The sequence below is a fragment of the Lactuca saligna genome, chromosome 9, assembly GCF_052625555.1.
Source record: "Lactuca saligna cultivar CGN05327 chromosome 9, ASM5262555v1, whole genome shotgun sequence".
NCBI lineage: Eukaryota > Viridiplantae > Streptophyta > Magnoliopsida > Asterales > Asteraceae > Lactuca > Lactuca saligna.
Genome location: NC_136425.1, coordinates 168,008,464 through 168,022,514, shown reverse-complemented (window position 1 = coordinate 168,022,514; position 14,051 = coordinate 168,008,464). Strand labels below are relative to the sequence as shown.

At 34.9% G+C, this 14,051-nt stretch overlaps 1 pseudogene; it reads left to right on the top strand.

Moving 5' to 3' along the window:
- The first annotated feature begins 1,194 nt into the window (after positions 1 to 1,194).
- Positions 1,195 to 2,535, top strand: LOC145016917 (uncharacterized; annotated as a pseudogene).
- The last annotated feature ends 11,516 nt before the right edge of the window (positions 2,536 to 14,051 follow it).

The following is a 14,051-nucleotide window of genomic DNA, read 5'->3' as shown; positions in this document are numbered from 1 at the left end:
GCCCTATGAAAGAGCACCTTGCTGGAGGTTTTACAAATGTTCTTGCATACCAAAAATGTCCAGATCATATTTGAAAAGAGGTCAGGGATTATATGAAGCAAAAACAACAAATGAAGGAGAGCATTCAAATGGTATCAAGGATGCAAGACTTTGATGATTATTATGGAGTCGAAGAAGAAGAAGATTGTGTTAAAGTAACACGAAAAAGGGGGGAAGGTAGCAGCAAGTAACCACCCAGAAAGAAACCAAAACAAAAAGGGCCGATAGATGTGTTTTTCACTCCAAAACCTGAAGATGCACTTAAAGGTAGAAAAGATAGGAAAGGAGGGAAACAACAAAGTATAAATGATGTGTGTTGGAAAGAACTACGGGCTAAAGCATGCAGGGAAATAGCAAAATGGTTTTATGATGAAGGTAATGTTTTTTAGAGTTATATATTCTATTATTCTGTTTCTTAAAGTTAATATACATGTTCTAATTTATTGATGTTATATATGTTGATGTATTGTGTAGTCATTCCTTTCAATGCTGCAACCTATGACAGTTTTCATATCATGGCAGAAGCAATTGGACAGTTTGGTCCTGGGATGAATCCCTTAAGCATGTATGAGTTAAGGGTTCCCTTGTTGAAAAAAGAAGTAGCCACAATTCAAGAAAAAATGGTAGACCACAAGACCGAGTGGGCTCAAAAAGGTTTTTCAATAATGTCGGATGGTTGGCGCGATTCGGTGGTGCAAAAAGATATAATAAACTGTTTAGTCAATTCACCACGGGGATCTATTTTTTGTTAAATCGATGGATGTGTCAGAAGTTTCAAAGGATGCAAACTTGTTGTTTGGTGTTCTTGATGGCATGGTTCAAGAGGTGGGAGAGTCCAATGTTATACAAATGATCACAGATAACGCATCTGCTTATGTTAAAGCAGGTAAATAATAGATAATTAATTCTAAGTTTAAGTGTCTAACATTCTTTATTTTATTCATTATTTGTTTATTTTCAAGTTTATTTGTTGTGAAATTTGTAGGGAAGTTACTGGAACCTAAAAGACCACACCTCTACTGGAGTCCATGCGCAACACATTGTATTGATCTTCGGTTAGAGGACAGTGGAAAGAACATCCTTCAAGTGAAAAGTTCTTTGAAGAAATGTATGTTGGCAAATGGATACATATATACCCATGTTGCTATTGTTAATATGATGAGGAACTTTACCAATCAAAGAAACTTGCTTAAACCGGCTATAACCAGGCTTTTGAATTGTGACTCTTAACAGTTGATTAACCATTCATTATTTTTGTTGTGTCTAATATTAAATTGTTGCATTAATTGTAGGTTTGCAACATCATTCATCACTCTGTCACAATTTCACAAGCAAAAAGACAACTTAAGAAAAATGGTTTTGTCAAAAGAGTGGAATAAAAGCAAGTGGGCCAACGATGCAACAACAATCAAGATTATAGGATATTTCATATCCGACACATTTTGGAGAAATATTTTGTATTCTCTAAAGTTGACAGGACTGCTTGTTAACGTCCTTAGAATGGTGGATGGGGAGAAAAATCCAGTTATGGGTTATATTTATGAGGCAATGGACCGAGCCAAGGAGATTATCTCAAAATCCTTTCTCTACAAAGAAAAGGAGTATAAGAAAGCTTTTAAGATTATTGATGACAGGTGGCAATGTCAACTTCATCACCCCTTGCATGCAGATGGACATTACCTAAGTCCAGAAATCTTTTATGCTAACCAAGCTGGCACATCTTGTGAAGAAGTTATGGCCGGATTATATGCATGCATTGAGCGATTGGTACCAAATTTGAGTATCCAAGACAAGATTATGGAAGAATTATCTTTATATCAAAGTGCTCAAGGTTTATTTGGTTTTCCAATGGCAATAAGACAAAGAAAGTCAAAAGCACCTGCTGAGTGGTGGATATCTTTTGGGTCTTCAACCCCTAACTTGCAAAACTTTGTTGTACGAGTTCTTAGCCTCACATGTAGTGCTACAAGCTGTGAGAGAAACTAGGGAGTCTTTCAACACTTAAGTTCCTGGATTTATGTTATTATCTTTTCATTTGTTTACACATTGTTACATGTCTAATATTATTTAACTCTTTCATTGTATTTTGTATTATTGTAGCTTCACACCAAAAAACGGAATAGATTGGCACAAAGTATACTAAATGATATGGTCTATGTGAAATTTAACTGTTCCTTGAATCGTCGATCCAAAAGAAATGACAAGGCTGATCCTATACTTCTAAATGAAATAGATGAGAGCAATGAGTGGTTGTTGGGAACAATGGAGCAAAATGGAGCTTATAATATAGTGTTTGAGGGTGAGGATTTGACTTGGGATGTTGTAGAAGATGCAGGTGGGGTAAATGAGCCTATGTATTTAACAAGAGGAGCTTTAAAAGATAAAGGAGTTGCTGGAAGTAGTACTAGTAGGTCACCTGCACAAGATAAAGGTGTTGCTGGAAATGGTAAGCCACCTGCATGTAGTAGAAAGTCACCTTATACACTACCAGCTTAACGTAGTAGACTTGTGTTGGTGGATGAAGAGATAGAAGACGATATTGGATTGTCTTGTGACGAGGTTGAGGAGGTAGATTGTGAGCTCGGGTTTGATGAGGATTGATGACATTTGATGATTATATTTGGTTTCATTTTGCATGACAATTAGATTTAATTTCATTTTGCATGAGTATGGTGAACTTGCATTTTGATTTTTGAGTTTTAACTAATCACTGTCAGGTTTGTTTTCAGTTTGCATATGGCATGAATTTTGGAATTTGGTTTCATTTGACATGTGTAATGTTTATGGTGTTTTAGTTAGTTATTGGTAAACATGAATTTTGCTTATATATTTAGTAGTTACTAGTTGTGCGCCACACCTACGTGATGCGCTCGCAATCACATCTCACAACACGCATCGGTCTCCGAGACCTAATAGCAACGGAGTGCAACATGCTTTTTTAAACTGCAGATAAGAACATATGTGAATTCCACAACCTGTATCAAGGACCCAAGACTTAGAATGAGGTGAGTTATTAGACAATATAGTGTATATACCTGCATGGTTGGGTTTTACTTTCCCATCCTTAAGATCTTGTTGGTATTTAGGGCAGTTTCGCTTCCATTGCAACTTTTCATGGCAATAGAAGCATTCAACCTCATTAGGGTTAGCAGAAGGAGTGAAAAAACCTTTCTTGGTTTTACTTGAAGAGGAGCCTTCAAGGGTCTTACCCTTGGTACCCTTAGAAGGGTTCTTTCTCTTCTTACCTTTGTCATGCCCGATTGCCAAGTCATTGGCCATAGTAGGAGTAGGAGGAGTAGGAACATCCGACTTACCCTTATGACTACTTTCTGTAGTCTTTAAGAGTCCTTGAAATTTACTAAGTGTAAATTCTTCCTTATTCATGTGGTATGTCATTCTAAATTGATCATAACATGAAGGTAAGGAGTGTAAAATGATATCTATTGCTAACTCCTCAAGAAAGTCAACATTCAGTTTCTTCAAGCGATCCAAAAATCTTTGCATTTTATGCATGTGGGTCGTGAGGGACTCATTGTCCTTTATTTGGGTGGTTATCATGGAGGAGATTATTTCATACCTCTCTTGACGAGCACTTTGATGGTATCGCTCCATCAAGTCCATGTGCATCTCAAAAGGGTAATAGTCCTCATAGGACTTTTGGAGCTCAGCTGTCATTGTGGCAGTCATGATACATGCTACTTTGGTAGCATCCCTTTCATGTAGTTGAAATGCAACAATCTCCTCTGGGGTAGCAGTTGACTCATCAATCTCCTTTAGCTCCCTATCAAGGATATATTCTTTGTCCTCATAGCGAGTGACCATCCTGATGTTTCTGATCCAATCCATAAAATTGGATCCATCAAAAATGACTCTCCCACAAAGGTTCATGAGAGAGAAGGAGCCAGTAGGGTTTGAGCCAGAAGCATTGGAAGACATCTGAATTGAAAGAATAAGTTTAGATTAGATTTCAGTATTATCCTTAATAAAGCACCCAAATGTTATATTAAGTCTAGGACCCAACACAATTTTTTATAACTTAGAAGAGGGATGCCGTAATCCAAGCTATAAAATATTTGAAGGTAGGTGAATCACGATTCACCAATTTCCATCATAAAACGGAATAAATTTTATTAGGTTTTAATTGGTTTAGAAATTCCTAAGTTCTTTGAGATTCATTGAACTTTTCAATGACATGTTTCAATCTCGAGTGTACCCTTCAAGTTTTGTTTTTGGGATGCCGAGGATCACAAAAAAAGGTGTGAAGTAACCATGCAAATTACTTGTTATACTTAATGTATTACCCTCAATCGAAGTGCCGGTTAACCATACACGCTCCACCGATACTCTAATAAACATTAAGTCACCCTTTTCTTACCTTGATAAGTCCAAGTTAGCGTGTCGGTTAACCACACACGCTCCAATAACGAATTAATCAAAGGGAAAGTGTAATTTCATGGATTAGCACCTTATTCACATTTTCCTAAAGTAACTAAGATTGGGAACTAATAAAAGTTTAATTACTTTAGTATATTCATAATACTTATTATGAGAATTATAGTCGTTGTTCTACCTTTTCGGCTAACGACCCTCCACCGATCAAGGAAGCGGTGGGTGAGAATAGACACCCATTAAGTTGCCATTTTATAGGCAACAACCTTATACCCCCTTATAGACCGGCTTTGTTAATGAGGCATACTAATGGTAAAATGACTTTTATCTTATACATATATAATTATTATTCACTTATAATATTATAAAGTATAAGGGTTGAATTTTAATATCTAAAATTCTAAGGGTTGGAACTAAAGTTTTAATTATGACTCACTTGTTCCAAAACTTGAGGGCAAGTTTTGTAAACTTTCAAAACTTTTCATTTCTCATAACTTAAGATTTTATTAGAGTATTAAAATAAAGACTCTTCATTTTCATAACTCTTGTGTTCTTTTAATGGTTTTAATTCAAGTGTGACTCTTGGTTTTCCATAACTTGAGGACAAGTTATGGAATCCATTAAAACACATAATGATCAAGAATTAACTAACATGGAGGTTACAAATAATTTCTATGATCATCTAAATTCATAAGTTCAAGAACATGATTATCAAGAATTTCAAGAATCATAAAAAAAAACTTGTATAAAACTTGTAATTTTTGATAATAGCAATTGTAAATGGATTAGCATAAACATTACACCAACTAAAACAAGATTTAAAACACCAAAATAGTTTAGGGTAATGTTTCTAGTCCATTTACAGCAGCACAACTCAAAAATCTGGACACTACAGCCTCTACTCGTCGAGTACATGAACAGACTCGATGAGTAGCATGTATTTCTTCATGGACTCGTCGAGTCCCCCCCCCCCCCCCCCCGGCATGGACTCAGCGAGTTCATACATGTAGTGAACAAAAAAAATCGTTTTTCAGCTATTTTGCATCAAGTATCAAACAAAAAAACCAGTCTCTGATACCACTGTTGGGTTTTGAGCATTCTAACACTCCTATGGTGTACATGCAACCCTAGAAACCTTGGATCTATGTTTGACTAAGATACATGCAAAATGATTTTCCAAGGTTCATAATCCTATCTAGCATACATGGGGATCTTTTATTCTAATAGTTAGTAAGAATTACATACCTCTTTGTGGCTTGGATTCCTTTGAAACCTTGTGAGCCTAGCACCAGAAGTGTGATGCCTAAAATGCTTCAAACAACACCAAGTACACTTGGAATAAACTGTAAGAGAATAAGAACACTTGGATTTTTTTGCTAGCCCTCTTTCATTCACTCTAGTGGCCGAAAATGGTGATGAATAACTTCTTTATATAGTATGTTATAATTCAGGTAAATCCTAATTGTCATGATCTTTCATTTCCATGACCAATGGGTTATGTAACCGCCATGGAGCATCTTATGGGTTTAACCCAACTTGATAATCCATGGAGCCTTAGGCCACTATATAATTTACGGATGATTGACACAATCAACCCATATATTTAATTAGTCTTCTTTTGATCACAGAATTAGTTCTAAATTAATTATTGATCAATACTAACTAAATATTATTATTCTTATTATTAATATATTAGAACTTATAATATATTAATAAACCATAAGTATCTTATTTCTCTCATTTAGTCTATCCAAGTGCATGATGCCATGCAACCCAAATGGACCATGCCGGGTCGGGTCAAGTACATGTTGGATTAGTGTCTAAGTCCATAACTATTTTGGTATGTACTTGACCCGATGGTGCATGGTCCTTTTGGGTTGCCTTCACCAAAGCAACTTGATTGGAGAAATGAATAAAGAGAGAGAGGATAATATGATTTATTAATATGTTATAAGAATTATATATTAAAGGAGAAATCATATTTGTTTAATTAATATTGGTCAATAATTAATTAAGAATTAGTTTTGTGATCAAATGTAATTAATTAAACTAGAGGGGATGATTTGTAATTATGTGATAGTTACAAAATAAGGTAAGGATTATCTTATATGGTGGATGAATTTAAGGTTGGAAAGCCTTAGAATTCGAGTCTGATAAGGATTCAAGGATTATCTTATTGGTTGCTTAATGGATAATCAACTAGATAAGGATAATGACTGAAACTCTATCTCTACACCTATATAAACACCCCTAGGGTCATGAATTCGTGTATCCCTTCCCAAGAGGTCCTAGATACGAATTCTAACCTCTCACCTCTCTCTTTATACCTTCTCCATTTGCTTATGGTGTTTGTAAGCCATTAGAGGAGTGACACTTGTGACTCTAAGCATTCGAAAGTCAATCCAAGGTGGAGTTGTGATTGTTATTGCTATATAACAATCAAGGTATATTCTTAAACCTAATTATATGTTAATGTCGATTTCCATATGTTAGAATTAGGGTTTATAGTCTTGGATTCAAAGCATGTACAATAGAGAAACCTAGATCCAAGCATTAGGGTTTGTATGAGCACATAGGATGTCTTATGACCAAAACCCATCAGTGGTATCAGAGCCTGGCTTGGTTTCAATTGTATTAATGCATTGTATAACTGAAAAATTCGATTTTTTGGATTGTGGAGGCTGGACTCGCCGAGTCCATGCAGACTCGACGAGTCCATGCCTGACTCGACGAGTCAACTCGTCAGATAATGCTTATCTCGGGATTTCTTGCTGTTTTTTGCATATGGATAGTTACCTTATCATGTTAGATCAATATAAATCCGATTTTATGATATATATGACTATATTCGTGATCTAAATAAAGATAATTATCAATTAACAAGATAATTGTTTCCTTATAAGATAATTGATTAATTATTTTGAGTAAATTGATAAATTGTTTTGCAAGAAATCATTAAATAAATCAAATATGGATAATTATGTGATTAAATGTTAATTTAAAATTATTTGTTATTTGATCCTTGTTGTTATGAAAGGTTTCATATTTTCCCCTTTAGGTTTTATAGTTTAAATTTGAACCCAAAAGTTTTGGAGTTTTGAAATTTAAATAGTTAAAATCCTAATGTTTTGAAAAGGGTTTCAAAACTTGCCCTCAAGTTTTGGAATTTAAAAGTTGATTAAAGGTTTAATTAGAAATGTTAAATTCTAAAACCCTAGTAATGTTTTGAAAAGTTCAAATCACACTCTTATGGTTTTATTAATTAATTAAGGAGTATAATTAAAAGAGATTTAATAAATCCATAAAAGTTTAGGTTAACCATTTAATTGAATTAAAAGTGTAATTGTTAAAGTTAACCACATAGTATTTTAAAAGTGTAAAATACATCCTATACTATATATATAACATTAAAAGTCTAACATTATATATATGTATGAGTAAAAGTCTGTCTTACCGTTAGTAGGCCTCATTCACGAAGCTGGTCTATAAGGGGTGTTTAAGGAAATTGCCTATAATATGGCGATTGAATGGGTATCCACTCTTACCCACCGCACTCTTAACTAGTGGAGGGTCGTTAGCCGAACGGGTAGGGTAGGACGAAACCTTCCATTATAAGTATAATGAAATACCAAGTAACTAAATGTTTTTCAAATTCCCAATCTTAGTTACTTAGGCAAAAGTGAATCGATGCAATTCCATGAAATTACACTTTGTGCCCTTGCGAAGACGTTAGTGGAGCGTGTGTGGTTTACCGGCACACTAAATGGTTCTAAGCAAAGGTAGCAAAGGGTGACTCAATGTTTGTCATAGTTCGATGGAGTGTGTGTGGTTTACCGGCACATCGAATAGGTGATTGTAACATGTGAGGGCACCATGTAGTTTGCATGGTTATTCACACCCGCTTTGTGATCCTCGGCATCCCAGTCACAAACAAGAGGGGCATATCGAGATTTAAACATGCCATTGAAATGTTCAATGAATCTCAAAGGATCTAGGAGTTTGCATAGATTTAAAACTTAAAATTATTTTTCGTTTTTCATGGTGGAAATTAGTGAATCGTCATTCACTTACCTTCAAATGTTCTGCAATTTGGGTTACGGCATCCCTCTCCCGAGTTGTAGAAGACTGTGTTGGGTCCTAGCCTTGGAATTTCATTTGGGTGATTTACCAAGGACTCAATCAATCAACTAACTTGAATTCGGTTTTCTCCCGATGTCAAAGTTCGACAACTATGGTCTTCTCAAATCCCGTGGAACAAGCATTCCACATGAAGATGATATTCCACGATTCGATCGAGGAACAAGAAATCATGCTTCACTTCCTCCTCCTCCTCCTCCAATTATTCTCCCTAACCCACAAGATTGTAAAATTGAAAGGTTCAATATCACTCAAGCCCTTTTAGCAAGTAAACATAAAGAGGGCAAGTTGGTGTGTGCACACGTCTTAGGGATGAAGTCACACATTGATAGAATAAGAATGATGGGATCCGTTGTCGGTGAAGCGATGGCTGTTGATTGGGTTCTTCAGTCACTTCCTAACTCGTATAGTAAGTTCGTAAGAGAGTACTATATGATGAACCACGACGTGACGCTTATAGATCTCACCTACATGCTTATTGCTGCTGAATCAACAATGGTGTAGTGCAATAGAAAAGCAAAGTTGATTGGTGAATCTGCCTTCAAGACCTCTATGGATATAGACAATGGCAATGAAAGACATGCAATGATCGAAAAGTTTGATCATAAGAGAAAGGCGATGTCTGAAGTAGTTCCATGTGTTGTTCCAAAGGAGTCAATTTGCTTTTATTGCCAAGAGACGGGGCATTGGAGACGAAGTTGCCCTATCTACCTAAGAGATCTAAGAGATGGGAGAGTCAAAAGTATGACTACGCTTTAGGTAAGAATCCACTATCTAACTCCATTAAGTTCCTATTCATTGATTCTTAATAAATGATGTGATAAGACTGCATTTGAATGTTTTGAAGGATCGGTGAAAAGAAAGGAAGCTTGATAAGAGAGCAAGATGAATCTAATCACAAGAGATGGATCTCGATCTCATGGACTTGAAGATTGGATTTTGAGCTTAGATAGTTATGATAGAGTTGTTAGAAATTTTCTTTTTACATAGTTTTCAATAGATTGTGCATTGTAAGGACAAATGCTTTTCTGCTGCTTTTATAAATAAAATAAATTTTGTTTGACTTATTTATTTATTTGTTTACTTCCTTGCAATGAAATCGTTATGTGAAAAGTGATGTTTGCATATTTCTACAACGAATGGATATGATTCTTAGTTATGTTATTTATGGAAATGTCGAGAATTTACCAAATAGGGAGAGTTTCTCATCGCCCAAGTTTCAATTGGACAGAAACTTGGAATCATGCAACTTGGTTGCATGATGAATGAGAAATTTCGTATTTGGAAATTGGACTAATTCATTGACAAAGTGTCAAGTGAAGGACTAGGAGATCGAGTACACAAAGTTGTGTGTTGATCAAGTTCACCATAAGAGTAACAAAGATATTCGTCATAATTTACTAAAGGCTTAGTAAATATGATTACACTTACAAGATTAAGTGTAATTTTGAATTGATTAAAGGGTTTAGATCAATAGCAAAACGAATAAGAAGAATCAAGTAGGCAGAAAGATAAGAGTTTCTCCATTCTAAGAAGAAGGGAGAGTAGCTTTTATGCTTTATGACAGGTCTTAACGATTAAGAACCATATCTCAATTGATCATCTAATGAGTCTTGGTACAATTGTATGTCCAAGAAGAGGAATCAAAGATTGAAGAAATGGTCAAATCAAGAAGTCAATCATACTTCGTTCCAAAACAAGTCTTAAAGTCAAGATTGTGACATTGAGTGAATAGTATTAAGAAGGTTTATAACATTCATCAATTGTGGAAAGTTGTGATGTCTTGGATAAGACAAAGACCAACTAAGACCAAAATTATGAAGTGTTTTGTTTTGATATAAGCTACACTAACTCTTGAATATTTGTTTGTCAAGAAATGTTTTGATAAGAGAATCATATATGTCAAGGAGTCAGTGGGAGTCTTAATAGTCTTGAAAAGTTTCAAGAACAAATCAAATAAGCCTTATCGATCATCACTAGCACACGAGTTGAGGTTTACAACCTATCGTGAAGATATTATTTTGTTTCTGTGCCAATCCAATCGAGTTAATTATGCATGTGAGTCCTATGAGTTCTCATTTGAATGCATAAAAGGCAAGGACCGTGATCAATGGAAAGTACATTGATAGGAAAAGGTGAGCTACTTAACTACTTGGAAGTCGTGGTGGGCAGCTGTGCTACCATAAGGCAAGAAATCAAGATTAAGAAAGTTCGATCCATATGAGTTTGAATTTCTCGTAAACTTTGGATTTTAACAAATTCACATGGATAGGAACACATACACCGTTTAAATCTAAGTGTCATAAGATTTCCTCCTTCATGAAAATGATTGTGAGAAAATGCTTTCACTAAGAAAGATTTTAAAAGATAGTGATTGTAAAATTGCATTCTCGAATTCGATCATGGTTACGGCATCCCTTTCCATAATTTGAATTGTGAGGTTTGGCAATTAGTCTTAATTGTTAAGACACACATATGAACTATCTAAGGCAAAAGTGTATAAGTTCAAGAAGCCTTGATTATCAAAGCACTAAGTATTAGAAACATGAACTTAAGAAATTCAATAAGTATTGTTTTTTTTCTAAAAGTTAAGATGTTTATGAATACATGTCGAAGCTAGTGGGAGCATAAGTGTTATGTTTTATAATAATCATCATGATAGTGGGAGCATAAATGTTATGATTGTATGATTATTAAGGCAAGTATTGCATAGTTGGCAATATTAATTATAGAAAACAAGAGTCATACTTTGCAAAGTTGTAAGAGTTGAAAGGTTGTTTTGCTATAATTAATGGAGAATATTAAGCTTCATTTCAAATATAAAGGATTAGGTTATAAATTTAGTCAAAGGTACATAGTATATTCTTAAAATTTCGATTATGATTACGGCATTCCTCTTCACAATTCGAATTTTGAGAACATAGAAAATAAAACATTGTGCGTCGTGTCCCATACGCTTTGGGTATAGGATCGATTGCAAATGATTTAATGTTTGACCATTCTAAAATTTTCCAAATGTCTAGTGCATTTAGAGGGAAAAGGGACTAGAATTGGTTTTGACTAAAATAATTAAACAACTATCAAAGGACAATCCAAAGTTCGACGAGGATTGGTCGCTTGTGAGTAGTTGGAAGTATAGTATTGGAAATTATGGAAATGTTTCCATATTGGATGGACAATATTGACATAATTACGAATAGATAAGATTCTATTAAGAATGAGTTGTCATATGGAAAATATGGAAGCGTGTCCATATTGGGAAGTAAATATTGAAAATCTATGTCTAGATTAGAAACTTTTATGCAAAAGGATGTTCAAAGGAATGTACTTCGAGAGAGAGACATCATATCTAAGGAATTGTCTTGTAACAATCTACGTTAGAGGACTTTGTAATATCATTGGCAATAGTCTTTGAGACTTTGGTGCAGTGACATTACAAAAGGATCGTTGCATAAAGTGTTAGAATCTAGTATATTCTATAAGTAACAAGAATTTGATATTCTTACACTTAAGAAAATGGCATTGGAGTTGTAAAATGAGAATGATTGGAAATGTGGTCAATTTGTCTATTTCACCAAAGTAAGAACCATAGGTAAACATTGTGTGCATGCTAGGAGCATGGGACAAGTGTTGGAATTCAAGTAAGAAGTTGATTACCCGAAACATCAAATAATGAGTAATCGATATGGTGATAAATAAAACGTGTTTTGTTTATACTCAAAGGTTTGAGGCCATATGGGATTAGTATTATTCTTGTGTTTCACCTTGCATGTTTTGACTTCCAGAATAATTGAGTTTATTAAGAATAATCGAATTATTCAAACGGGCCACAATCGTTCATATGTTGGAAGTAGATATGAATGAAGATTGTCGTGAATTGGTGTGTGGATTGTCTAGAAAAGTATTAGACATAAGCAAATGTTTGCTGCAACGTTCATGAGTGCTTATGAATATGATTTGAGCATTGGATTAAACCCACGCTCACTTGGATCACTCCATGAATTGTATTACGAGTGATTGGTGAGACGATAACATCTTATATTCTTGAAACCGAGATGTGTGAGTTGTATCTTGCTGATCGGTTGCACATTGATAATATGTAAACGCACCAGTAACTTGGTGTTATAAAACATATTGTTGTGTGTAATTTGGTGAGTGAGTGCAAGCGAGCATTGTATCAAAGTTTATCCGTTCCTTTTATCCAAAGTAGGATAAAAGCGATATCTTTGGGCCCCTCGATGGTTTAGTGATGACATACGTAAATGCTCGGTCGGGCTAGGACTAATTTGATTTGTTCAGTTAGTCTATCGTCATAAATCGGAAATCGAGATATAGTACAAAGAGAATGATTTGAAATCATATCTCATACGATATCTAGAATGGAGGAATATATGATCCCTTATCTAAGGACACGCGTATCTGATATGATCAGAGTTGACAGCGGCTTTAGAAAGCTACGATTGCAGATCAGGATCTGAAGTCATACGCAGAATAGTTGTTAGACTTATCCAAGTGGGAGACTGTTGGATTAGTGTCTAAGTCCATAACTATTTTGGTATGTACTTGACCCGATGGTGCATGGTCCTTTTGGGTTGCCTTCACCAAAGCAACTTGATTGGAGAAATGAATAAAGAGAGAGAGGATAATATGATTTATTAATATGTTATAAGAATTATATATTAAAGGAGAAATCATATTTTTTTAATTAATATTGGTCAATAATTAATTAAGAATTAGTTTTGTGATCAAATGTAATTAATTAAACTAGAGGGGCTGATTTGTAATTATGTGATAGTTACAAAATAAGGTAAGGATTATCTTATATGGTGGACGAATTTAAGGTTGGAAAGCCTTAGAATTCGAGTATGATAAGGATTCAAGGATTATCTTATTGGTTGCTTAATGGATAATCAACTAGATAAGGATAATGACTGAAACCCTATCTCTACACCTATATAAACACCCCTAGGGTCATGAATTCGTGTATCCCTTCCCAAGAGGTCCTAGATACGAATTCTAACCTCTCACCTCTTTCTTTATACCTTCTCCATTTGCTTATGGTGTTTGTAAGCCATTAGAGGAGTGACACTTGTGACTCTAAGCATTCCAAAGTCAATCCAAGGTGGAGTTGTGATTGTTATTGCTATATAACAATCAAGGTATGTTCTTAAACCTAATTATATGTTAATGTCGATTTCCATATGTTAGAATTAGGGTTTATAGTCTTGGATTCAAAGCATGTACAATAGAGAAACCTAGATCCAAGCATTAGGGTTTGTATGAGCACATAGGATGTCTTATGACCAAAACCCATCAGTACATACCAAATATAGTTATGGAAGTAGACACTATATCCAACACTAACATCACTGGAGAAGGAAAAAAGAGCGGAGTAGCAGATTTTTAAATATGTGCAAACCCTTGCTCCAATCTGAGGTGGTGACGTCTTCATTTGCTTTGATTTGAGGTGGTGACATAGATTTGAG